The sequence below is a fragment of the Armigeres subalbatus genome, chromosome 2 (genome assembly GCF_024139115.2).
Source record: "Armigeres subalbatus isolate Guangzhou_Male chromosome 2, GZ_Asu_2, whole genome shotgun sequence".
Classification (NCBI taxonomy): Eukaryota; Metazoa; Arthropoda; class Insecta; order Diptera; family Culicidae; genus Armigeres; species Armigeres subalbatus.
The window spans coordinates 276,999,579-277,024,811 of NC_085140.1; positions in this window are offsets into that span (position 1 = coordinate 276,999,579).

Consider the following 25,233-nt stretch of genomic DNA (forward strand, 5'->3'; position numbering starts at 1 on the left):
TGACCCCAAATTAAAATCGTTATAACTTTTTTATTGTTTGGCCAATTTTGGCTTTTTTTGGGCTGCTTCGAAGGATAATTTAATCATCTTTTAAAACGTTACCTAAGCTTGGTCATAGGTGGGAGTACCTTACAGGGAGGAGTTTTTGTAATAAAAAATAAAAATTTTTTACTTATATTACTTAGAGCTGAAAATCCTACCCGTTTTAGACTGCATGTTTTGGGACTGCATACAGGGAGGGAGTACATTGTAAATATTCCTGTTGCATAAATTTGAAATTTGTATAAGTCTTTGGCAAAATTCATCTGGTGGGAATGGACTGTCATGTGACTGAGAAACTGAGAAACTGAGAGACTAAGGAATTTTACAATTAGTCGGCGCTAGTGTGCTTGCAATATTCTTGCATGTGTGAAATATTGCTCTAGCTTGAGATCCTCCATATCTGTACCCATGTTGTATTTAACAAAATTGTTCACGATGTCCAGGACTACAAAGCGGTGCTCAGTGTTATGAGGGGACAGGGGACAGATCTTGGCGCGTATTACCAAACTATCAAATATTAGGAAAATCGATTGAAAACAACAAAATAGGCAGTCTTTCAAAATCGCCTGGGGTCTTATTAATCCCAGAGCACAGTCAAAAGGTTAAAACAGTATGTTAATGGTTAAATTATCTAATTCTACTTTGAATTTCTTGTCACTATCCAGAGTGGCATTTTCCTGTCGGAAGCACATATTATCTAACAAGCACAATAATGTACTTGCTTAAAATTAAGCATTCTCTTGTTAATTTATCTTATTCACAAATCGAAACCTACCCTCAACTAAAACTAGCATGGAGCTGATTTCTAGCTAAATAGTGCGAAAAACTTCATTTGAAAGTGTCTTTGTAAGGCCAACTTAGCTAATCCATTGCTATACAACGTATCTATGCATGTCGTAAGTCGTAAGTCGAGTCAAGTACGAGACACTGAAGTCGACACTGAAGAGTGAAGACACGTAAGTCGTAAGTCGAGTCAAGTACGAGACACTGAAGACGGCCTCACAGTTGAGGTCGAAAAACGAAATACCTTTCCATCCCTGCTGTAATATTTAATTCCCTATTCTTGAATAAATGACGCGAATCAAGTTGCAAAACTGTTAAACAAGAATTAAAAGAGGGTCGCTAAGAGTGTATTGTAAGTAAAATTCGATCACGGTTGTCAACTGTATCGAACGAAAGATCACAGCGAACGATGCGTTATAACATCCAGTGATTAAGAAAATTATTTTGAGCTTTTTAGTGGAATGTTTTCACCTGTCATAAGACGAGTTTAAACAATCCCATTGAATTCCACCACTTAATTGTATCCTGACAGATACGTATTTCGACCTCAACAGTAAGGCCGTCTTCAGTGTCTTGTACTTGACTCGACTAAGACTAAGTCGAGTCAAGTACAAGACACTGAAGACGGCCTTACTGTTGAGGTCGAAATACGTATCTGTCAGGATACAATTAAGTGGTGGAATTCAATGGGATTGTTTAAACTCGTCTTATGACAGGTGATCCAGTGATTTTTAACATCAGCTCGACGAACGGATAAGTGCAATCAACGTTAGCGACAACATCAACGATCTATGGGAGTCGATCCATGGAGCAGTGAGCACAACAGCACGAGAAGTGGTAGGCACTGCACAGAGGCGACCCAGGACGGGTTGGTTCGATGTGGAGCGTCAGAGAGTGACAGACGAGAAGAACGTTGCCAGAAGCCGGATGTTGGTGTCAAGTACCCGATCGAATAGAGATCGGTACAAGGAAGCAAGAGCAGCCGAAAAACGAACCCACCGCAGGAAGAAGAAAGAATATGAAGAATAAATGATTAGCGAGGCGCAGGAAAAATGGAGCAGAATGATATGCGGAGGTTTTATGAGTCTGTCATTGGCGTACGGAGAAAGACAGCGCAATCTCCCGTCATGTGCAACGACCAACAAGGGAAGTTGCGGTGTATCGGTGAACAGAATAAATATTAGCGACGATGGACAAGCTGTGGAGTCGCCTACACTAGATGAGGTTTAAAAAGCTGTTAAAGAGCTGAAAAACAACTAGGCTGCGGGGAAGGACCAGCTCCCGGCTGAACTTCTCAAACATGGAAGTGAGCAGCTTTATGAAATCCGGCCAAGGATGTTATCGATCATTTAGTAATCTGCCTTTGATCATTTAGTAGTTTGTCAATAACTCATTCCAGAGGATGAATTTCAAAATGTGTTGTATGGTGGACTTCTAGGACAAAGGTTTATCTACAACTCTGCCAAACAATTCGTTGGTTGAATTTCACCAATAACGGAGCTATAGCGCTAGTAGCAGTAACGTAGACTAAATGATTGCGTATTTTGTTATCATTTAGTATAAGTATAGCAACTAGCACCGTAACTCCTTTAATAGTGGAACATCGACCTGTTAAGGAGAGTTGTAGAAAAACCTTCGCACTAAAAGTCCACCATATAACACATTTTAAAATTAAGCCTCTGGAATGAGTTATCGAGAAACTACTAAATGATCAAACGCAGATTACTGAATGATCGATAACATCCTTGATATCCTGCACCATATTATGTCGAAAATATGGGAAGACGAAGAAATGCCTATTAGCTGAGGGCTGTTCAACGACGGATCAAATGTTTACCCTGAGACAAATCCTTGATAAATTCCGGAAGTACAACTTGCAGACACATCATCTATTTATTGATTTCAAGGCGGTGTACGATTCAGTGATCCGGAATGAATGATGGCAAATTATGCTTGAACATGGTTTTCCGGCGATACTGATACGGCTGATTCGTATAACGTTGGACGGATCGAAATCAAGTGTAAGGGTTGCGGATGAAATATCGACGCCATTTGTTACTAAGTGGCTAAAAAAACACTTTGAGCCACCCTATTTGTTACCAGGGTGCAGGGTGATGCACTCTCGAAACTACTGTTCAATATAGCGATCGAGGGAGCGATTAGGAGAGCTGGTGTGCAAAGAAGCGGTACCATTATCACAAGATCGCATATGCTCCTGGGATTTGCGGACGATATCAATATTATCGGGATTGATCGCCGTGCCGTGGAAGAAACTACTGAGGGCTTTTGTGTCTTATAAGAGGGAGACAGCGAGGAACTACATAGATGGAGAAAAATTTAAAGTGGTAGCAGAATTTGTGTATCTTGGAAAATTAATGACGTGCGATAATGATGTTACCCGCAAGGTGAAAAGGCGTATTGCAGCTGCAAATAGGGTTTATTACGGACTTTGTAACCATCTCAAGTCCCTTAGTCGGCAAATGAAAACAAAACTCGCGCTGTATACTACTCTGATTCTTCCGGTAGCTTTATACGGCCATGAAACATGGACGTTAAAGGAGGCTGATCGGAGAGCTTTCGGAGTGTTTGAGCGTAAGGTGCTGGGGACAATACTCGGATGTAAACAGGAGAACTGTATCTGGCGGCGTCGCATGAATCACGAGTTGTACCAGGTGTATAAAGGGCTGGATATTATTAAGCTTATACAACACGGTAGACTACGGTGGGCTATGCCGGAAGAACGTCAAGCGAAGATAATATTTAGTAGAGAACCCGGAAGAGGCCGCAGGCTTCGTGGAAGGCCGCGTACATGATGGCTTTTTGCAGTTGAAAAGGATGGTCTGCGTAAAAAATATGAAGCATTTGTATTTTAACACTTTTTTTTTAAATAAATGCCATCGCCGGATATTTTGTTCGTATTTTTGCTAAAATCAACTCACATAGAATTGTGCGTGGTATCTCCTTAGCGTGTGTTTGATGTGCTCACAAACACATTCTCTCGCTCTATTCCGAAGTGTGCTGCTGTCAAAGAAAACGAACAGTGCCGATTTTATTTAGTGAAATATAGAGCAAATATTGCTTAAAGTTGCTCTTTGTGGTGATAATCAAGTGGTGATAAAGTGTAAAAAGTAGTTCACGTACTTAATTTGTCGTGTCATACGCAATTAAGAGGAGAAACAGGCGATCCAAAAAAGTAAGTAACAGTTTGCTATTCGTGTGCTGCTCACTTGAGAAATGTAATAATGGCAAGGATTTCGCAGGTGCGCATTTGTTTCGGTGATCAAATATTGCTTCTATTACACAATCATATTATTCAAATGAAAGTCTACACTTTAAATTGTGTGATTGGATCAAAATTATGTTCATAAATAGTGTATGTTTGCTAGAAAACAAAAAAAATATTTCTGAGGGTGCCAACAACTGTCGCATCCTGCCAATGCCGTATTCTACCCTATCAAAGTCTATCATATTTTCGTGACGTTTTTCGATTTTTTGCAATCGTAAAGTGTACCCCAATATAGAAAAGACAGACCTAGTTCTACGTCAAAATATCGGAGTAAGATGGATCAAACAGCGGGACAAAATGGGTCATTATTGAATTCTACAACACATGTTTTTTTTTTGTTAAATATCTTGGCTGTGCATATGCACAGCACATGTTTCGAAATGGACAAATTGATCTGAAATTTGCGAAAAAGAATCCACGTGTCTTGGAGGGACTCGAACCCTCAACCTCCTACTCTCTAGATAGGCGTGATAACCCCTACACAACAAGACCACTTAAAGGTCACGTTTGCGGAAAAGCCATCAGAATCCGAGCACCAACCTCCACCGCGGTTAGCTCTCTTTTTTGCAAATTGAATATCTTTCAAGCATCCGAAAGATTTGTTCAATCTCCACATGTGCTTTACTGTTGTATATCCACAGTCAAGTGTACATTCTTTATAAAACGAGGATCGCACTCCATGCCCCCAACAACAGGCGGACTGATATAGAATGCGAATTAATCGCACTCTGCTGTGCCAAAGTCTTGCTTGGCTAAAGCATTTAATGAGTTTGATTGCCTTACGTGTGCGGTCGCGTGTACATGTTGTTTTCATTTACCATATTCATTTACACAGAAACAGCTTGAAACCATTCTGCGCGGACCTGACCTTAAAAATGGCGAAATCAGTAATAAAAAATGTTTTTGATTTATACAAACTATGATTTCTGTTCAGTATGCGCTAAGCCCATGATAGAAATTCTGATTTTCGATTAAATCAATTTATTTCCAGGCATTTAGTATGTGTATGACATAACCAACATTACTAATAATACCTTCTCTATATTTCTAAAAATATTCTTATTTATAGAAAGTTTGTAATTTACTATACTTTACCGAAATGACAAAATAGGAGAACCGAATTATTCTTTTTACAATATTTCTGAGCAAATATTTTTATTACAATCAAATATAAGATAATAATTGTCGAGTAGTAGCAAAAAAAAAATGGAAAGCATTTATGGTTCTTTAAACTTACCAGTAAGATTTACATTCAATCATGCGTTTATTGTTTATTTCTAAGGCAAATATGTCATTTTGTTCCTCATATTGTCCGTTTTGTACCAGTCTCATTTCTCACCGATCTAAGATTAGGTTCTAAGTCAGAAAATTAGAAGAGTTCTCGCGTCCAATGGTCCCGGTTTTATACAAAATCAGGTTATTTCAAGCAAGGTTATGCCGATTTAAATTTTGACAAAAATTTGGCTATCGAGTTTTTTTTTGGAAATGTATAAATGGTACCGTTTTGACTTATTTGTGTTCAATTGACCATTCAACAAAATCCTAACACAGACTCATGTCGTACAACGTAAGACCAAGATTGATTCCTGCTCAAATCTGGAAATGGAAATAATATGTTTCAATCATTTTTGAAATATAGATTTAGTTACTCAATTTACAAATTTCATTACACTGGTTTCTTGGCAAAAATGGTACTGAGTAGCTCTTCAAATGAAACTAGTTGCGATCAAATTGGTGAAGTTCCTAAAAGCTTCCTGTTGTGAGTGTTTCATTTTTCGGATGTTTGCTTGCATATTCTACCGATGGTGACTGAAAGTAAAAATTCCAGAATTTTCCACTACTGCCTTTGCCAGCAGTGTGCAATCCTCGCATCTAGCTGCAGGCTGACACTTTACTCGTATTTGAAAAGCTGGTTTATCGACACAGATTCAAAGCCAGTTTGTGTCTATCTAGAATCGCAGCACCATACTGGGGTGGGTGAAAACAGCATCCAACAGCACACTCAATCATATTGCATGGAAACTCGAACACGACGAGCTTGAACCAGCGTGAATTGTGAGCTGTAACTAATTCTATAGATACTCTGCTTAATCTGAGACAACATTGGCAATTTTCGAGACCAAGTCCTACCGCTAGCATGGCCCCGGCTGAAGTAAAACAAGTTTGGCTACACTAACCCCGGCACCTCAGTCAGTAAAGTTACTCGCTCAATCTACCTACAATCTACTACATATAACCGAAAGCATATTCGGTCGCACTGAGTATACGGATGGATCAAGACGCATGCCCATGTCGTGGGGTTTCTAGAGTCTAGTCTCCGTACGCTAGAACTAAAATTATGCCATGACCGTCTACACTCTATACTTGCGGCAATGCCATAGTTGCGGCCGCTGCCTCAGCGAAACGGCAAGCATCTAACTAGCACATTCTACATTTGACATCAAATCCCATACTGGAATTTCGTCATGCAAGGTTTTCAGCTATTTGGAAAAGTGGTATTGACTAAACAGTGTTATCGGAAAGTTTTATTTATTTGGCCGATAGAACAAGCAATAATTAACCAAATTGAGTGTATAACTATGATCATTTAATTTTCTTTGTTTATCATTTGAAATATTTCTTGAGGTTGCGGATAAAATATAAAGAGTAATTAATCCAATCAATATCGCAAAATGACAACGTAACACATATAGTTATAATTAAAGCTTGATTCGAAAAAAGCAATAAGTTACTAGTAGTACCTAACAGTAATGTGCTTGCAGCTTAATATATCCCAAAGAAACTACTTGCAATAAGAGAATGTATATCAACAAGGCTATTAAACGCAGTTCAGTACATCCATATTGCCCTTACGTACGTGCTAGTCGATGCATGAATGATGCATGGGTCACAATTTAAAAAAAAAGAAGTCTGATGGTTTCATGATTGGGTTCACGAAAGACAGAGCCAAAAAGTAAAAGTATCCCACTGACCTACTGGGTACATTCACTTCATGAGAATTTGGTGACATCACATTGTGGAGGCTGAATGTAAAATCAAGTTGGCAAGTTACGACAAAAATATTTAAACATGAATGACCAGACCACCCTGGAAATGATAGTATGTAAAGACTCGGTTGAAATTTTAAAAACTCCGAAGATTTTTTCGAGGGTATTCTCAAAAATTTCAAAAGGAATTTTCATAGAATTTCTCGGGGAAATTCCGAAGAATTTTACACAGAAATTTAGAAGAACTTCCCAACGTACCAGATGGAAAAAGTCTTTGATAAAGGTTTGAAATATATCACAAGGAAATTCCGAATGGTTTTCTAAAGAACTTCTCGAAGAAATTCCGAAGAATTTTCCGAGGAAACTCCGAAGAGTATGTGGAGGCAGTTTCGTAGATTTTTTAGAGGAAATTCCGAAGAATGTTTCGAGGAGATTCTGAAGGATTTTCCATCAAAATTTTTACTTCTCTTAAACATGAAATTCCAAACAAAAATCCCGAAAAACAAACCCAAAAAATATCCCTAGGAAATTCCAAAGAATTTCATGGGTAAATTAAAAAAAAAGAATTCCAAAGAGTGTTCCCAAGAAAATCCGAAGAATTTTTGGAGAAAATCTCTGAGAATTTTCGAAGAAGATCGCAAAGAATTATCAAAGGCAATTTCACAGAATTTTCGGAGCTAATGAGATTCTGAAGGATTTTCCGAAGAAATTTCAAAGGACTTCCAAAAACAGTCCAATGAATTACAGAAAAATTTCACAAAGAAATTAAAAAAAAAGATCCAAAGGAAATTCCAAAGATTTTTTCGAAAAAATTCTTAACAATTTTCGGAGAACTTGGCAAGGAAATTCCAAAGAATTTTCTGAGGAAATCCTGAAGAATTTTCAAAAGATTCTAGAAGGAGAGAGAAATTACGAAGAAAAATAACCCGAAGATATTCCGCAAAATTTTCGGAGAAAAGAAACTCCCGAGCAAATTCCGACAAAAAAGGAGCCTGCCTTCAAGAGACTCTAAGCCTCCTTTTAAGAGGCTTGGAAGCCTCCTTTCAAAAGGCTTGGCTCGTAAGCCTTCTTTCATGAGGTTCGTCAGCCTCCCCTCAAAAGGCTCGTGAGCCTCCTTTCAAGAGGATTGTGAGCCTCCTATCAAGAGGATCGTAAGCCTCCTATCAAGAGGCTCGTAAGCCTCATATCAAGAGGCTCATAAGCCTCCTTTTCAAGAGGCTTAGAAGTGTCCATTCAAGACTCTTGGAAGCCTCCTTTCATGATGCTCGGAAGCCTCCTTTCAAGGGACTCGGAAGCCTCCTTTCAAGAGGCTCGGAAGCCTCCGTTCAAAAGGCTCGTGATCCTCCTTTCAAGAGGATTGTCTGCCTCCCCTTAAGAGGCTCGTGCACCTGCTTTCAAGAGGCTCGTGAGCCTCCTTTCAAAAGGCTCGTGTGCCTCAAGAGGCTTAGAAGCATCCTTTCAAGAGCCTCGGAAGCCTCCTGTCAAGAGGCAAGGAAGTTTCCTGTCAAGAGGCTCGGAAGCCTTCTTTCAAAGGCTCGGAAGCCTCCTTTCAAAAGGCTCACAAACCTCCTTTCAAGAGGCTCGGAAACCTCCTTTAAAGAGGCTCGGAAGCCCCCTTTCAAGAGGTTCGGAAGTCTTCTTTCAAGAGGCTTCGAAGCCTCCTTTCAAGAAGCTTAGAAGCCTCCTTTTAAGAGCTCAGAAGTCTCCTTTCCAGAAGCTCAGAAGTCTCCTTTAAATAAGCTCAGAAGCCTCCATTCAAGAGGCTCAGAAGCCTCCTTTGAAAGGGGTCGGAAACCTCCTGTCAAGAGGCTCGGATGTCTCCTGTCAAGAGGCTCGGAAGCCCCCTGTCAAGAGGCTCGGAAGCCTCCTTTCAAGAGACTCGGAAGCCTCCTTTAAAAAGGCTCGGAAGCCTTTTTCCAAGTAGCTCGAAAGCCTCCTATCAAGAGGCTCGAAAACCTCCTGTCAAGAGGCTTGGAAGCCCCCTTTCAAGAAACTCGGAACCTTCGTGTAAATGAAAGAATGTTGTGCTTTGTTTTAGAGCTAAAATTTCTAAATTATTTTATTGAATATATGCAAACTTAATCGTAATTTTTTTAATCCACCGACCTGAAAGTGATGATGAACACAAAAATAAAGGAGATATTGTACACTTTTATGCCCTGTCACGGAATAAATATTTTCTAAGATTTTTGTAGCATGCCTTTCATTCTTTGCATTTCTATAGATATTGCCTACCCAGCGTTACGGGTATCATACAATTATATAAACCTAATTAGCGAAAACGCCATAAGATACAAACTTGTAGACGCGCAAGGCTTTTTGACGTAGGACTTATGTCTTTCTTTACTATACTGGGTGTCATTTAGATTTTTTTTAAATTGAGAGCGTTACGCTGGAAGGGAAGATTTCGAACGTTGCAAGCTCCTTTATCTTTAGATGGATTTTGAAGATTTATATATCAATCGACTCGGATACTCTCCAGCAATTCGCCTATTTCATTGAAATTTAAGATTATTAACGATAAGCTTTTGAAAATTTTAATACTTGTCAAAGCCAGTAAAAATTTCATATGTAACCAATCCCGTGCATTCCTAACACGTACATCAGAATGCGGTATGTGACGGGCCTTCGGGTACACCGCAAGATTTTCTTTGTGTATAAAAGAAGCAGTACCTGCCATGGGAGAGCCATTACAATTTGTGACAGCAGCGCGTACTGACGTGCTTTTTGCTCGCGCATTTTTCGTTTCGTTCGTTCGTTCGCTGTGTTTATCTGCACAGCATGCAGTGGCCAGCGATAGAACTGCCGGTGGGTTTGCGAATATGCATGAAAGAAGTGGGCGCATTTTTTTGTCATTCTGTTAATTCTGTGCTTAATGATGGTCGGATGCAGTGGTGCCGGTTACTATGGATGCAATCGCCCATCGCATCGCTCGGAATTCACGGCTAGAGGCCGATGATGGCTGAGGCAGCGAGGGCAGCGGTGGTGGATGAAGAAAAATAAAATTAGAGAGATTTGGTCTGCTCATCCATGAAAAGTGATTGGTTTCATGGGATGGGTACTAGAGCTGTACCTCTGCCATAGAACCTAACCCCTAGATTCCAATAAAATTCCACAGGAACTCATGGCGGATGCAGATGTGTTCTCAGCTTGTAGTGGGCGAGTGATTGCATCATCAATTCCTTCCCATCCACGATAAACCGTGAGGATGTGGCGTTATCAACCATTCAGAATAAGAGAGCTCTCGGACTGTGCACATTGAGGTTAAAGAGTAAATCCCATGCTTTCATCTATTGGTTCCTTGTGCAATTGCGATTGCTCTGGTCAACCACGGAGTAGCAACTACGAAATGCTCGGCCATCATGCTCGTGCTTTCAAGATAACTGGTAATCCTCCAGGTACATTTTTAGCTAACCCCTCCTAGGAAATTTCATCTCCCGGAACTATGGAAAATTCATTTCTGGGATTCTGAAATTTCTGGAACTCCGCCACCAGCGCACAATGGTCGGAACCCGTGATTTGATGAACTTAATTATTTTGTGCCCAAACGGCTGATATGATCTAAATAGTGTCTTCAAAGAAAAAAATCACAAAAATATTACCCATATTTGAGTGGATTTTATTTTTCAATAGTACCTACTATTGAAAAAGTTGAAAATCTAACTTTTTTCACGAACGTGATAAAAAAAAGTTTCTTCGGCAAAGTTGTAGATCTAGCAAAAATATGACATTTTGCTATGGAAACTTTTTTCCTACGATGAATACTTTTGGAGATATGAGCGTTTTTTATGGAAACTCCCTTAAATTTAGTATTTTTGGTATAACTTTTTTTCTAAATAAAACTCAGATTTGTGATGTTCTACAAAAATGTGAGCACTAAAAAACTACGCGTTTTGATAAATATAAAACTTTGCTACGACAACTATATCAAAAGTTATGGAACTTTTAAAGTCAATTTCATACTGATTTCAATTGCGTATAGGGGAGAAGGTGGCAAACCGAATCACAATGTCAAGTACTCTTCTGAAAGTTCAGACTTCATACTATAAAGTAGTGAAAGTTTCGTGAGTGCCAATTCATAAACGAAGAATTGGCGTAATTCAAAAGTATGGAGTTTTCTTTAGGAAAATACACTATTTTTCAATAAGATGCGTATAAAGGAGAGGGTGGCACACCGGGACACAATGTCAGGCACATTTTAGAAAGTTTTCATTCTATAGTTTAAAGGTGTGAAGGTTTGATGAGTGCCAATTCACACACAAACAACTAGGGTCGGCTTCGACAGTACCTGAGAGGGAGCCCTCGAAACTACGCATCAAATTAAATAAATACTGTCGGCAGACAACAATTAAATTTAAAACAAGAAAATAACAATCAAAGTGTGCGCCACCTGTAAGGCTAAATTTTGTTCTGTGTTGTTATGTTGCCTTAGAGAATTGGCTTGCACCATTCGAAAATACATATACTCTTCATTATGTCACCTAATGAATGATCCCGTATCAAAAAGCTAATAACATTCATAAGTTAATGAAAAGTATAAGTTCCCGAATGTATGTGACTAATGTGATGTGTAAGTTTTTTCTTATACATGTCATTAAGCGCCTGCTTTGGCGAAAAAGTATTAGAAATATTAATACTAAACAACATTAATTTTTTTACGTGTACTCTTCTCCGTAATTTTATATGCATATATGGAAGAGATGGGAACATTCTTAGCCATCTTTCGGCAAAATGTTGTTGATCTATTGAAAGTTGTGGACCTAGCAAAATGTGACATTTTGCTATTAAAACTATTTTTCCATAATGCATATTTTCGGAAGTTGTACGGAAGTTGTAAGCCAAATCAAAATGCTCAGTATTATCCAGTAAGCTTCATAATATTATATTACAAGTCAACCATTATGACTTGTTTTTTCTTAGGCATAGGAGAGGCTTCAAACTAAGAAAAAGTGAAAGCAGTAGATAAGAATGATTCCTCAATGTATGTGCAATATAGAATCCTAATAGAAACATAAAAATATTATAATAAAAATGTCAAACATTGCGAGTATTTAAATCACCCATTTGATCATCCTCTAACGTGAGCCAACGCTCAATTTTTTTTAAGTAATTAGAAACCGAAAATATTTAAAATAATAAGTAATTAGCAATTTTAAGAAGCCACCCAATAAGATACGAAGTTGTTTTGCCGGAAGAAATCCCATTCCAGGCATCGGCTAAAAAATCAATGATATTAATATTATTTTCCCAAGAAAGTTGAAGCGCCATCTGTCTTCCTATGGACAATTTAAAAAATATTAAATGTGGCTTAAAAATATATAAATATTTAACATAATTATTCACTTAATTAGCGCCCACGAAATATCTATCACTATTATTCAATGCAGCACAAGCTATCACATAACTATTCGACAATGTTTGCTATCTCTCTCCGTCTTCTTCTGTGACATCCGCCACTACCCATAACTACTTATTCAATGTTTATTAAGTAATTTCATATTTACCGATTTCCAGGATTCTATACCAAACTACTATTTACCAAACCACCACACCTTTAAACTATAGAATGAAAACTTTCTAAAATGTGCCTGACATTGTGTCCCGGTGTGCCATTCTCTCCCCTATACGCATCTTATTGAAAAATAGTGTATTTTCCTAAAGAAAACTCCATACTTTTGAATTACGCCAATTCTTCGTTTATGAATTGGCACTCACGAAACTTTTCCTACTTTATAGTATGAAGTCTGAACTTTCAGAAGAGTACTTGACATTGTGATTCGGTTTGCCACCTTCTCCCCTATACGCAATTGAAATCAGTGTGAAATTGACTTTAAAAGTTTCATAACTTTTGATATAGTTGTCGTAGCAAAGTTTTATATTTATCAAAACGCGTAGTTTTTTAGTGCTCACATTTTTGTAGAACATCACAAATCTGAGTTTTGTTTAGAAAAAAGTTATACCAAAAATACTAAATTAAGGGGGGTTTCCATAAAAAACGCTCATATCTCCAAAACTATTCATCGTAAGAAAAAAGTTTCCATAGCAAAATGTCATATTTTTGCTAGATCTACAACTTTGCCGAAGAAACTTTTTTTTATCACGTTCGTGAAAAAAGTTAGATTTTCAACTTTTTCAATAGTAGGTACTATTGAAAAATAAAATCCACTCAAATATGGGCAATATTTTTGTGATTTTTTTCTCTGAAGACACTATTTAGATCATATCAGCCGTTTGGGCACAAAATAATTAAGTTCATCAAATCACGGGTTCCGACCATTGTGCAGCGATTCCTTCTGCAGAAGTTCTGGGGATTCAAGACTCCTCCAAGAAGTTTTGAGGAATTGCTCTGTTAAAAAAATGGATTCTTTAATTCAGAGAAATTCTTTTCGAATGGGTCATTTGGCCGAAAGGGTCGTTGAGCCGAAAGGGTCATTTGCCGAAGGGGTAATTTGGCCGAAAAGGTCATTTGGCCGAAAGGGTCATTTGGCCAAATAGGACAATTGGCAGAAAAAAAAATTTGGCCGAATAGGTCATTTGAAAAGTGAGAAATTAGGAGTAAGAAGAAAGACGTCTCAATTCTCATTCCTCATTTCTAACTTCTCACTGTAAAAAAATGAGAAGCGCGAAGTGAGTAGTGAGGCGTCTCACTACTTACTTCACGCTCCTCACTGATTTCGCGCTTCTCACTTTTTACAGTGAGAAGAGAAAAATGAAGAGTGAGAAGCGAGACGTCACTTTTCTTATTCCTAATTTCTCACATTTCCAATGACCTATTCGGCCAAATGACCTTTTCGGCCAAATGACCCTTTCGGCCAAGCGACCTTTTCGGGCCAATGACTTTTTCGGCCAAACGACCCTTTCGGACGTTATTTTTCTTTAATTTTGAACAATTTCTCTATGACTTTAGGAAATTCCTACTCCATGAATTCTGGGAAACTGATTTTCCAATCATTCTTGGCTCTTCCATCTCAGTTGGTCTGAGAACTTGTCCATTCAGGAATTATGGGGAATAAATCCACCCAAAAATCTAAATAAATGCAACACCATCGCCTCCCTTCCAGCAACGCAGGTATTCTTTTCCAGCGAGAGCTGGAAATCTCCCCCAGCTATTTTGGAGAAATTCTCCTCCAAGAATTCTAGGAACTAAAGAACTCTAAGGAACTCTAAGATTAGTATTTTTGGAGAATTCCTTTTTCAGAAGCACTGCGATATTCCAATTCTAACGCAGTGTTCCATCTCTTTGATTTTAGTTCAACGCCAGCTATTCTACAGCGACTTTTTGCAGCACGAGATCGAGGCACAAATTAACACAAAAAACCCTGATTAATCCTAGCAGTGATGGTGCCTTTCTCGTGAATTATGAAAATAGTATTTTGGCCATTACTCTTGATCCCATTGTCCGATCTGGCCAATTTTCAATAGGAAACAATGGGAGAGTATTCTGCGTCGTATGCATCGGTTAAGGATAAGTGCCTGAAAAATGAGTGACATTTTTTTGGGTGGGTGCGCACAGACACACACACATACACACATACATACACACACATACACACACACACACACACACATACACACAGACATCACCTCAATTCGTCGAGCTGAGTCGATCGGTATATAACACTATGGGTCTCCGGGTCTTCTATAAAAAGTTTGTTTTTGGAGCGATCATATAGCCTTTACCGTATACTTAGTATACGAGAAAGGCAAAAATGAAGATTGATATGTCCTGTTTAATTGTATTGATGTGTTTCTTATGAATTCTGATTGCTGTATTATGAGCATATTTGTTTGTACATATGATAATTAGATTTGGGGTTTTAGATAAAAATGCTATCCTTATAGTCATTGACACAAAAAAATATAAATAAATAAATAAATAAATATTTCTTCTACAATAATTCCTTCTACAGAAATTCTCCTAAATACTTGTTTGTGAATTTTGCCCCACGAAAGGTTAGGGCAATTTCTCTCGCACGAACTTTGTGGAATCCCTCCCCCAGAAATTAATATGAATTCCTCCTTAAGGAATTTGGAGGAATTTATCCTCCGAGGATCCCGGCGAATTATTCACCTCATCCTAACTCTGGGGAATTCCTCCCTCACGAATTATATCTTCTCCTATGAATTATTGGAAATTTCTTCTCTTTGTATTCTGGGGAATTCTTTCGATAGGACTTCTAAAAAGTTTCTTCTACAAGAATTCCTGTGAAATTGTGGGAGGGGGGTGGGTTGGTTTATACTCCCTGTTTTCAATACACTCCGAGAATTCCATATCTATGATTTTTAGGGATTCTCTTGTCCAGAAGTTCCAAGGAATGAATAATACGTGTCCCAGAATTTCTGTATGGGGAACTCATGAAAATTTCCATCATCAGTTCCTGTATATTTTTGTAGGGTTTTCTGACCTTCAGGAATTTTCTCATCTGATCTTTTTTGTTTACATTACATCCTCCATTTGAAAATTTCTGTATCGCAGCTTGGTGTTCATCAAGCACTTCTACAGTTTCTAACTGCGAGGTTTCTAAGTAGATTCACTTTTTTTTTTGCATTCCTGTGCCTAACTGTGACACTAACACGAGGATGCTCATAGGTATAGGGAAGAACCAAAAAAACTTACACTGCACCATGAAATGAATCAAGTCACCTTCTGTACGGCCTTGCTTTGTGGCCGCCAGGCTAAATAATTAAAGATTTTTGATAGGATTTTCACTAGGAATTAAGATTTATGAAGAGATTTCAAGAAGAATTTCTGGAGAGAAAGTAATGAAATTCCTAAAGAAATTATCTGCATTATCTCATTATATTCCTGAAGAATTATTCAACAGCGTACAACATAAATTATGCTTATTGTCATTAATGCAAGAGACATGCAAATATTATTCCAAAAAACAATTGTTCTTCAACACCGAAGAAATTTTGAATCGCGCCGATCCGAGCCGCCGCCGCCGAGAGCATCCGCGGCGTGACGCCGGCTAAGCCGATAGAAAATTGCGTTCAAGCCGCCACCGGTTCAAAGTGGATCGGCGCACAGGTCTAATGGGTACGAGTCATGGCATATGGCTGACCATATGTTAAGTTGTGCTTGGTACTGACCGACACGTACATTAAAACATGGTTATACTATAACAGTTCCGATTCCCCAGCAAAAAAATCAACTACACTGATGGAAATAAAAATTTGATTAAAATAATTACTTTCATTTATTTGCAGAAGACATTAGCAATTAAAGATGCACAATCAGCATTAGTGTTAATATCCATTTTCGATTGGAAAATTTCGCTGTATTACATGTAAATGTTTTAAAAAAGCCCGCAAAAAAATTTCCAGAAGAATATTTAAATAAACTTTATCTTATTCTTTGTTTTTCATTTTCTGAGAAATTATAATATTAAACTCATTAAACTTAACGTAGATTCGGAGTTTGGTATCAAAACATTAAATAATGACGTTTTAGCAGTACCTCCTCTATTTCAGAAGGGTTACTGCTCATTGACTTGTTTCTTATTGTTATGATTTTCAGCAGTAAGCACGCAAGTTAGCAAAAAGAAGCAACGAAATTGGTGCTGTAGTTCTTTGTTTAGAAAACGGGACAGTTCCCCTAAAATAGCACATTTTTCCCAAGTCTAAAAACTTTATTAATAGATTTTTTAAACTTCAAATACTATCATCAATAAGGAATCTATAAATGCCCTACACTTGCTTGAATTAAATAAGGGCTTAATAGCTAGAAACAAAGCAATTCTAATTATGTATTTAATTATTAGTTTTATTTCCAGAAGTTCAGAATAGAATTAGTTTAGATCAAAATCCATAGATCCAAAAGTTAGAAGTTAAATGAAAATACGTTACGTTTATACAAGTCCTACGTCTACTCGCGGTTATGTTAAAAACATTACCCATAGCTTTTTTTCAAAAAAAAATCTAAGACGCTTCGCATTATTTTACCAAGGTCACATATTTTAGACGATATTCGCCGGCACAGAATTATAATGCAACAATGTTAGATAAACGGGTGCTAGACTTCAGACATCTAAACATAAGGGTTACAGCAGATATTTTCGCCCGTGATCTAATTCTCATAAGAAGCTCGAAAACAAATAAAAACACATTTTTCAAAAGTTTCACCTTATTGGAACATTGGAATGTGTTATTGAACTCATTTCTGATACAATACAGATGAAGCAAAATAACGATGCTTCCAATGATTTCATTTTGAATCTCGAATTGAGTCCGGACGGAACTACCTGTTATAACCCTATGTGCCAATTGTTTGCTAATGAGAATCTCATCATCGTGCAACGGAAAAGGTCGAGCGAGAAGCGTGCTCAAAAGTTTCTACTCCATACGTAATATAGGCGTGACCAGAACAAAGCTCTGTTTATGGCAGACTGTATCCGAGTGATGATAAGTAATTTAATGTGCTCAAGCTGCTTATCTCGTTATCGTTGCTATTGAATTAAGATGATGAGTTTGGATATGTTATACGAGAACAATTGATATGTAAAGATCCATTTTACTTAAGAATTTGCCAGTCTTCACCTTACGTGACTAATGGCCTATTACTATATTCCGTTCTTATAACCCTTTTCGATGCACTCTAGGGTGATAAAATGTGACAAAAAGCATTTCCAACAGAAATCTAGACCAACATTTGAAAAGGGCGTTACAGATAAAAACATATTTCCAGTTCTTTGTCTATGTACCTATATAGCTAGGTTATGTAGACGAGAAACCGGATAAACTAAATGTTGGTTGTTACGCCCTTTTCAAATGTTAGTCTAGAAATAAATCTGAATTTCTAAATTACCAAGGGATAGTTTTCTAAATTACCAAGAGAGGTTCTTCTGAAATTCCAAGGTAGTTTTTTTTGTTTTCTTCTTTATGGAGACTCTCTCTCTCTGGAAAAATGTCCAAGTAATTTGGATACATGTTAAAGAAATAAGAAGTCAAGTTGAGTCAAGTCCGAAACACTGAAGACGGACTGCATCAGATAATATTCACCCAACGAATTTCCAATGTAGAATATCTTTATTATTTTTTTTAGTATTTTGTTTAATATTATAGTCTCTTACTTCAAGGCACAATTTCTTCAATGCTTATTTTTACATGAGTATTCTTTTCGCGCGTTGAAATCGCAATTACAAAAGAATCATGTCAGAGCTATGAATTTAATTAAGCTTTTAATTAAAATCACCTCTCCATGAACCGACGACATACATCAACTGTGCTACAAGACAACTGACCCAATAGGACCAATGCTAAAAAAAGTGCAGATCGATCGTCGGATTGAGTTCCGAGTTACCTACACAGTTTGTGCAATTTTCTTCTCACCGTGGCGGGCCGACTGGCTGTGCGGTCGCCCTCCGAGATGTTGTCACTATAAAAACTTGATCTGGTTCAGTTCAGACCAGCAACGACTGACTGGATAGCCCTCTGGTTGCTTCATACGATAGAAGGGTAGAACGATTGGTCGATGCTTGAGTTTAGTTGAAGAGTCACACATGACTGCAAATCGACATTTGCCACCCTCGGTTCGGTTTCTGTCATATAGTTTGTATTAAAAGCTGCACTTTGATTGAGAAAAGGCTTTGCGAGAGAGGTTGGTTAGTGGAGACAAGATTTCATCAAGCCGGAGGTAGCGAATTTGGTTTGGGAAATCCTTCAGGCTGGAGTTTTTCCTACTGCTTTGGATATAGAAGTTGCGACACAATATACACATATGCATTGACGTTGGCATCAAAAGCTTTAAATAACTATGGCACTTAATGCTTCATACGACATTAGACTAATTGTCATAGGTATGCAGTAAACAGGGGCCCTCCTTAGCCGTGCGGTAAGACGCGCGGCTACAAAGCAAGACCATGCTGAGGGTGGCTGGGTTCGATTCCCGTTGCCGGTCTACACAATTTTCGGATTGGAAATTGTCTCGACTTCCCTGGGCATAAAAGTATCATCGTGTTAGCCTCATGATATACGAATGCAAAAATGGTAACCTGGCTTAGAAACCTCGCAGTTAATAACTGTGGAAGTGCTTAATGAACACTAAGCTGCGAGGCGGCTCTGTCCCAGTGTGGGGATGTAATGCCAATAAGAAAAAGAAGATGCAGTAAACATGAAGATGTGTAGTGTATTTAATTGTAAATCTTCTAAAAAATATGTGATCGCAACATAAAAATCTGAGAATTGAAATGTTTCTAATTACATTTTACACACGATAAACAGAAATATAGAGTAAAGCACTTGAATCAGTTTTACGTACTGTTTCGTTCCATGGAAGTTCAACCATTTTTTCTTTATGTGGATTTTCACATTTTTAAACAAAAAACGTACCAACAATATCAATATATTACCGCAAAGCTCTAAAACCAAAGCATTTTTTGCTGTTATCAACTTCAATTTTGACCAAAATGTCACTTACACCCTTCTGCTTCGAACCCCCTCAATTATAAACTAATTCAAGATCCTATGTTAAGAATTTCCAGAATAAAGTTTCAATGGCTATTTAAAAACGAGTGTTCAGGATATGAGTTATGCTCGTGATTCGAGTCAAAACGGTATAGGCAAAGACTAATTTATCGTTATCCCTAATCCCGTTTTATCGGTTTTCGAGACTATGATGAACAGACGAAAATACCTGCCGTGTCCCTAGTTTACATATTTTTAAAAGGCTTTTTAAAAGGCTGAGTGACCAGATTGACCCAATGAAACGAAAGGTTGATGCGGCATATCACGTTTTCACGTTCAACAAAGGAGAGCCGGTTTTCTCAAATTGTTCGGAAAGTGTTGCTATGTTGAAGGAATATGATCTGAAACGACATTACGAAACCAAGCATCCATACGACATTTACACTGAACTAGGAAGATAACAAATGTTAAAAAAGCTTCAAAGATAAGAAGCTCATTTAATTTAAATTTCCATTATTGATTCAAATTTTTTGTGAAACAGTGGATTATCGAAGCAGGAAACTCACTTCACACTGACAAACACAAAGCCAGAAAATGCAATACGGGCCAGTTTTGCTAATAGTGATATTTTGCCAAAATGAATGAAACTGTATTCTAGGACGGTGAACTTGGGATGCACATCGGCTATTGTCGGCATCGTGTGCCTTAAGGAAAAAGTCTTCAGTAGCATTAGTTTGCCTCGGCGCAGTGAGTAAAAGTTCTTGCAGAAGATTTGAAAACTACGTTACGTGGGAAAGCCGCCTGCTTCAAATCCTACTCTCTCGCAATCGATGACAATACCAATGATGAATACTTGGCGCAGGTAGTTGTCTTCATAAGGGGAGTTGATGATCATCTTAAGGTCAAGGAGGCACTTGGCAGTTTTGATTCTAATTAGTGGAACGACTGCCGAAAAAAACCTTAGGGGAGCTGGTTAAACATGCATGACGGGGCTTGGACACTCCTCTAAAAACTTAAGTGGCCTTACAACTAATGGGTCCGGCACTTGCAATGACGGTAAATATCACTGACATTGTGACATTTCTAAGAAAGGAAAAGCAATCACTGTGGTACGGTTATGAGAATCTATAGGCGAAAACGATTGATATTCCAGAAGTACTTGACATTATCCACACGAGGAATTTACAACCACCAATTCTGAATGATGTTGACGGAAATGGAAGCAGAATACGGAGATTTGATGTATTGTTGCGAAGTTCGTAGAACCAGACTTGAGAGGATTTATTCTCTTCGAAACGAAATCGCACTATTTTTACAAGATAAAGAAAACCCAATGCCCGAATTGAATGATCCTGAATGGGATAGTGACCTAGCTTTTCTGGTAGATACTACAAGACATCTCAATGATATGCTCAAGTCAAGCTGTAAGGCACGGATCAACACGTCGAACTTTTACTATCCAACATTAAAGCTTTTGGAACGAAATTGGCGCTAAACATTTTTGTACAGTTTGTTGCTGAAAACTGGTACATTTCCTTTTATAGAACACATTTACGAATTATCCATTTTCTCAACACCGTTTTATGATGGGAATAATAAAATGTATCCGAAATGTTTCAAATGGAGATTATCGACTTCCAATACAACGACGAGATCAAATCTAAATTTCAGAAAGAAAACATCTCTCTTCTCAGCACATTTTAAAAATAAAAGCAGTAAAAAACTTCGAATCCTGTTTGCGAATTTTGGTCACCGATTGCGAAAACAATATGCGGTGATTATTCAAGAATAGAAATTGTATGTTTCCCATTGAATTTGCAACCAAAAGACCGCAATTCAATCGTGTTTAGATTTTTTTGCCACTCTGAATAAATGAGCTTGAGCTTGAGCTTGATTGACTGCTCGTAGTTGCTACTCCATTATGACCAGATCAGCTGTTCTTGCACAGGGAACCAATAGATGTTTGCTTGGGACTAGCACACATCTTCAATGTACAAGTACTGGTGATCTCATTTGTTAGGTCATACTGGCGCCTGCCACGTCAGAATGCAAGTCAATATAGGGAAGGAAATGATGATGCAATCACTCGCCCACTGCAAGCCGAATATACCTCTGCACTTGCCACGAGTTCATGCGGAATTTGTTGGAATTTCTGGGTTAGGTTGGAGAGGCAGAGGTCCGTCTTGGTTAACGAGCTGCCAATGTGATAGATAGGAGAAGGTAACTGATGGAATATCTAATTGGATGTAGGAAACGAGCTCTATAGTTCATTTCCAATTCTAGCAGATTACTGATAGAATACTCAAGTTGAAGGTATAGGAATAGTAATGGAAACGGTATGGAAGTCCATTTCCAGTTCTAGCGATTGCTAGAACATGAGAAATAAAGAGAAAGATACAAAGTAGGAGAATGGAACGGACCTGGGATTGAACCCACGACCTCCTGCGTATGAGGCAGAAGCAGTAGCCATATGACTACCAAGCCCGCTTTTTTTTTTTTTTTTTTTTGCCATTCTGAATAAATGAAAAAAAACTCAACGTTTGAAAATTTCGAAAGAAGGGTACCTGTTCCTTTTTCCATCTCACTGAACCAGGGAATCAATATGATGCTATTTTTATAATCAGAGTTAGATTCTCGAATATTTCCCTAAAAGCAGGAACTAAATACGATATCTTAAAACCGAAATTTGCTGTAGAGAAAGTGCAAAATAACGGGATGAAAAGTTAACACCTAAATTGTCTTTTTTTTTGTTGCTGGCGAAAATTTTCGGATGTTTGTCATTATTATCTCCGACAAAAACAAAGCTTTGTCGTTAGCTCTCTTTTGTCACTTGTTTCGCATGCGCATCCAAGAAAAATGATTCCCTGCACTGAACATATCTCGGGTACTTTTTCAAAACGGCGTATGTCGCAAATTGTAAACAAACGCGTTTCCAACAGCATATGGCATCAAATTCATCTAAAAATGTGTATATCTTCAAAGCTACATGAAAATGTGTCATTAAAAATGTAAATCATTTTTTTTGTAAAACGGTGTAACATAATTGTTGAAAATACTACACATACACCGCTTAGCAGAAAATGTACTTTATAAAGTTTTTTTCGAACAACTAAATAGTTTAAAACGTGCGTCTGCTTGTACTTATGTATGTACTATTAAAATTATGCTTGTTGTTTGTATATTCTGATTTTCGCTAAGAAAAACATTTTACGTTTTTTTGCGATTCACAATATTTTCTTCTTTGTACAATTGATATAGGTTATGATTTATGCTCCTGCGTCATACACTGGGTCGCTTTCAACACGGTTGGTTTTTGGCTGAAATAGAGTTAAACAGAAAAAAATGAGGAAATATATCCGCGTCAAAAGCGACCTCAAAGTACACCATTTTTGCATCCCTTCGTCAGAAAACTTCACTTTTCGCGCTGTTTCTTTTACATCCAAGTTTTAGGTTTAAACGTACCGAGGAATGTTTTTATTTCCGACTGCATGTTGCAGGAACTAAATTGAACACGTGAGCCGTAGTGGAAGTCCTTATTAGCAACAGCAATACGTCATTCGTAAGAGCAAATTTTTCAACTTTGTCTTGGTAGCCATACCAATGAGACCGATGTCACTTGCAAAACTCCAATATGCAACCCCGTGATGATTTGCCTGCAAACGGACAAGAAAAATACTGCCAGGACTCGCAGGCATTCCTCATCGAACCAATCATTTGGATGGCGTTCTTGAGTAGTATCTAATACAAACACTTATTGCGTATATTAAAAAGCTGCTGTTTCGTGAATATTTGCCGATGGGCAGTTGTAAAACAATGTTCGGACTTCTGAACCACCTCACATCATAACATCCAAGAAATGTCGTCAACACATGGTCTATATGGAAGCAAATGTTACTCCGAAATAGATAATGCAGATTGCCATACCGTTCACTGGCAGACCGTTATAGTTGGTAGCCTAATGAAGTCATTCCATACCAATGACGGAACGGAAAAATCTTTTTCGTGCGATATGCACGTTTGCACGTATCGCTTCTCATAAATCGCATTTTAATAATAGATCAACTGAAAGTAACGTAATCGTTTTTTTAACATACTTTTGTTAAGGGAGGGATTTTTTTAACACACTAAAATACACTACGCAGTTTCTAGTATGGAGGATGATTTGCGGACCCTCCGTAGACTGCATGGCTGGCAACGTTCAGCTAAGGACCGAGCTGAATGTAGTAGATTTTTTAATGCTCTTCACATGCCACTCCGGCCTCAGTCTGAGCAAATAAATAAATAATAAGTTTCTTATATGAACAGTGCGTATATGCGTGTGGGTGGAGGCGCGTGGTACATTATGGGGGTGCTGCTAGGACGTTTTGTCTTTCCAAAACGATAAATGTTTTCTCCAAATGTGCGAAATCTCCGTTTTCCATACCTTCTTGTTACCTATTTTGAAACTTTTTTCACTTAACCTACATAATATTAGACCTTCGGTCGTTTTGTCTATCTCAATCTCAACCAAGATGAAAAAGAGCGAACACTCAAAAGACGTTTTGCATCGCAGGAGCGTTATGCGGCCTCTTCCCATACCAGATTAAAAAATCGACTTTTTCAATTTCTTTTTTTCGAATTTACAGTTTCTTTTACATGTTGTTGAATATTCAATTATTATGCTTCCAACCGATGCACAAAGCTTCGGAAGTCCCACTATGCTCGCAAAAAAAAACTCAGATTTCTAATGCAGACGGTGGCCAGACAAAATCTCTCCGAGAGCAATGCCACAGTTGAGTATTTTGAAGGGGCACGACTCACACGACCACACCGGAAAACAAAGATGGGATGGGGTACGGGAGTAATCTCATATAATTATCATCCTCTTTCGGCTACAGGCAATCACATTAGATCAGTTCCTCGATGTTTAATGCCAGTTATCGAATTACAATCTTACCGGGTGGATATTGTTTCGCTTATTTTTCCGCTCTCGCACGTGTGCGGTGAGCGGTTCTGTAATGGGGCCAACCAAATGACTAGGAGGAACTCATCTCATAACTTATTCATTATCAATGTCTATTTTTAAACACATTTTCATCGTCTTTTAACCGAACAAGTATAGGAAGGACATGACGACTGGCATACAAGTAACAATACAACACAGGTGTACTGGTGAGTTGAGATCAAGGGATTTCTTTTTGCAATACAAAGCAGTAATAATCCGTTTTTACAATATGACATTTTTATCTCGTTAACATTTTATTTATTTTTTGTTCATTCAGTTCAAAGATGCCTATTATGTTCGCACGTCAGATTGAATAAAATGTTAATCAAGTTACCGACAAAAAAGGTCATCAAGATAACCGAAAATTATGTTACTATCCCGTAGTGCGAACAAAATAAAAAAAAGTGCTCTCCATTCCTCTCGGTCTATAACTACCTACACGTTTCTCAGTCTGCGAAGGGCTCACAAAATTTTTAACCTGTCCGATCTATCTTGTTCGCTACGCGGCTCCTCATCTTATATCCGTCGAAACACTATCGAGAACTAATTTTCCCGGGAATTACCCGCCATTCTGGCTACGTACCCGGTACACTACAATCGTTCGAATTTGATGTACAAACGATGGAGTGTTCAATAAATAAGTCATTATTTGTATAAGCTGTTTAGTGAACACTGTACAGGTAACGCAAATGAGGGCATAATGGAACAGATTTATGAAAAAGAGCCCTTTGGGAGGTCTAACTACG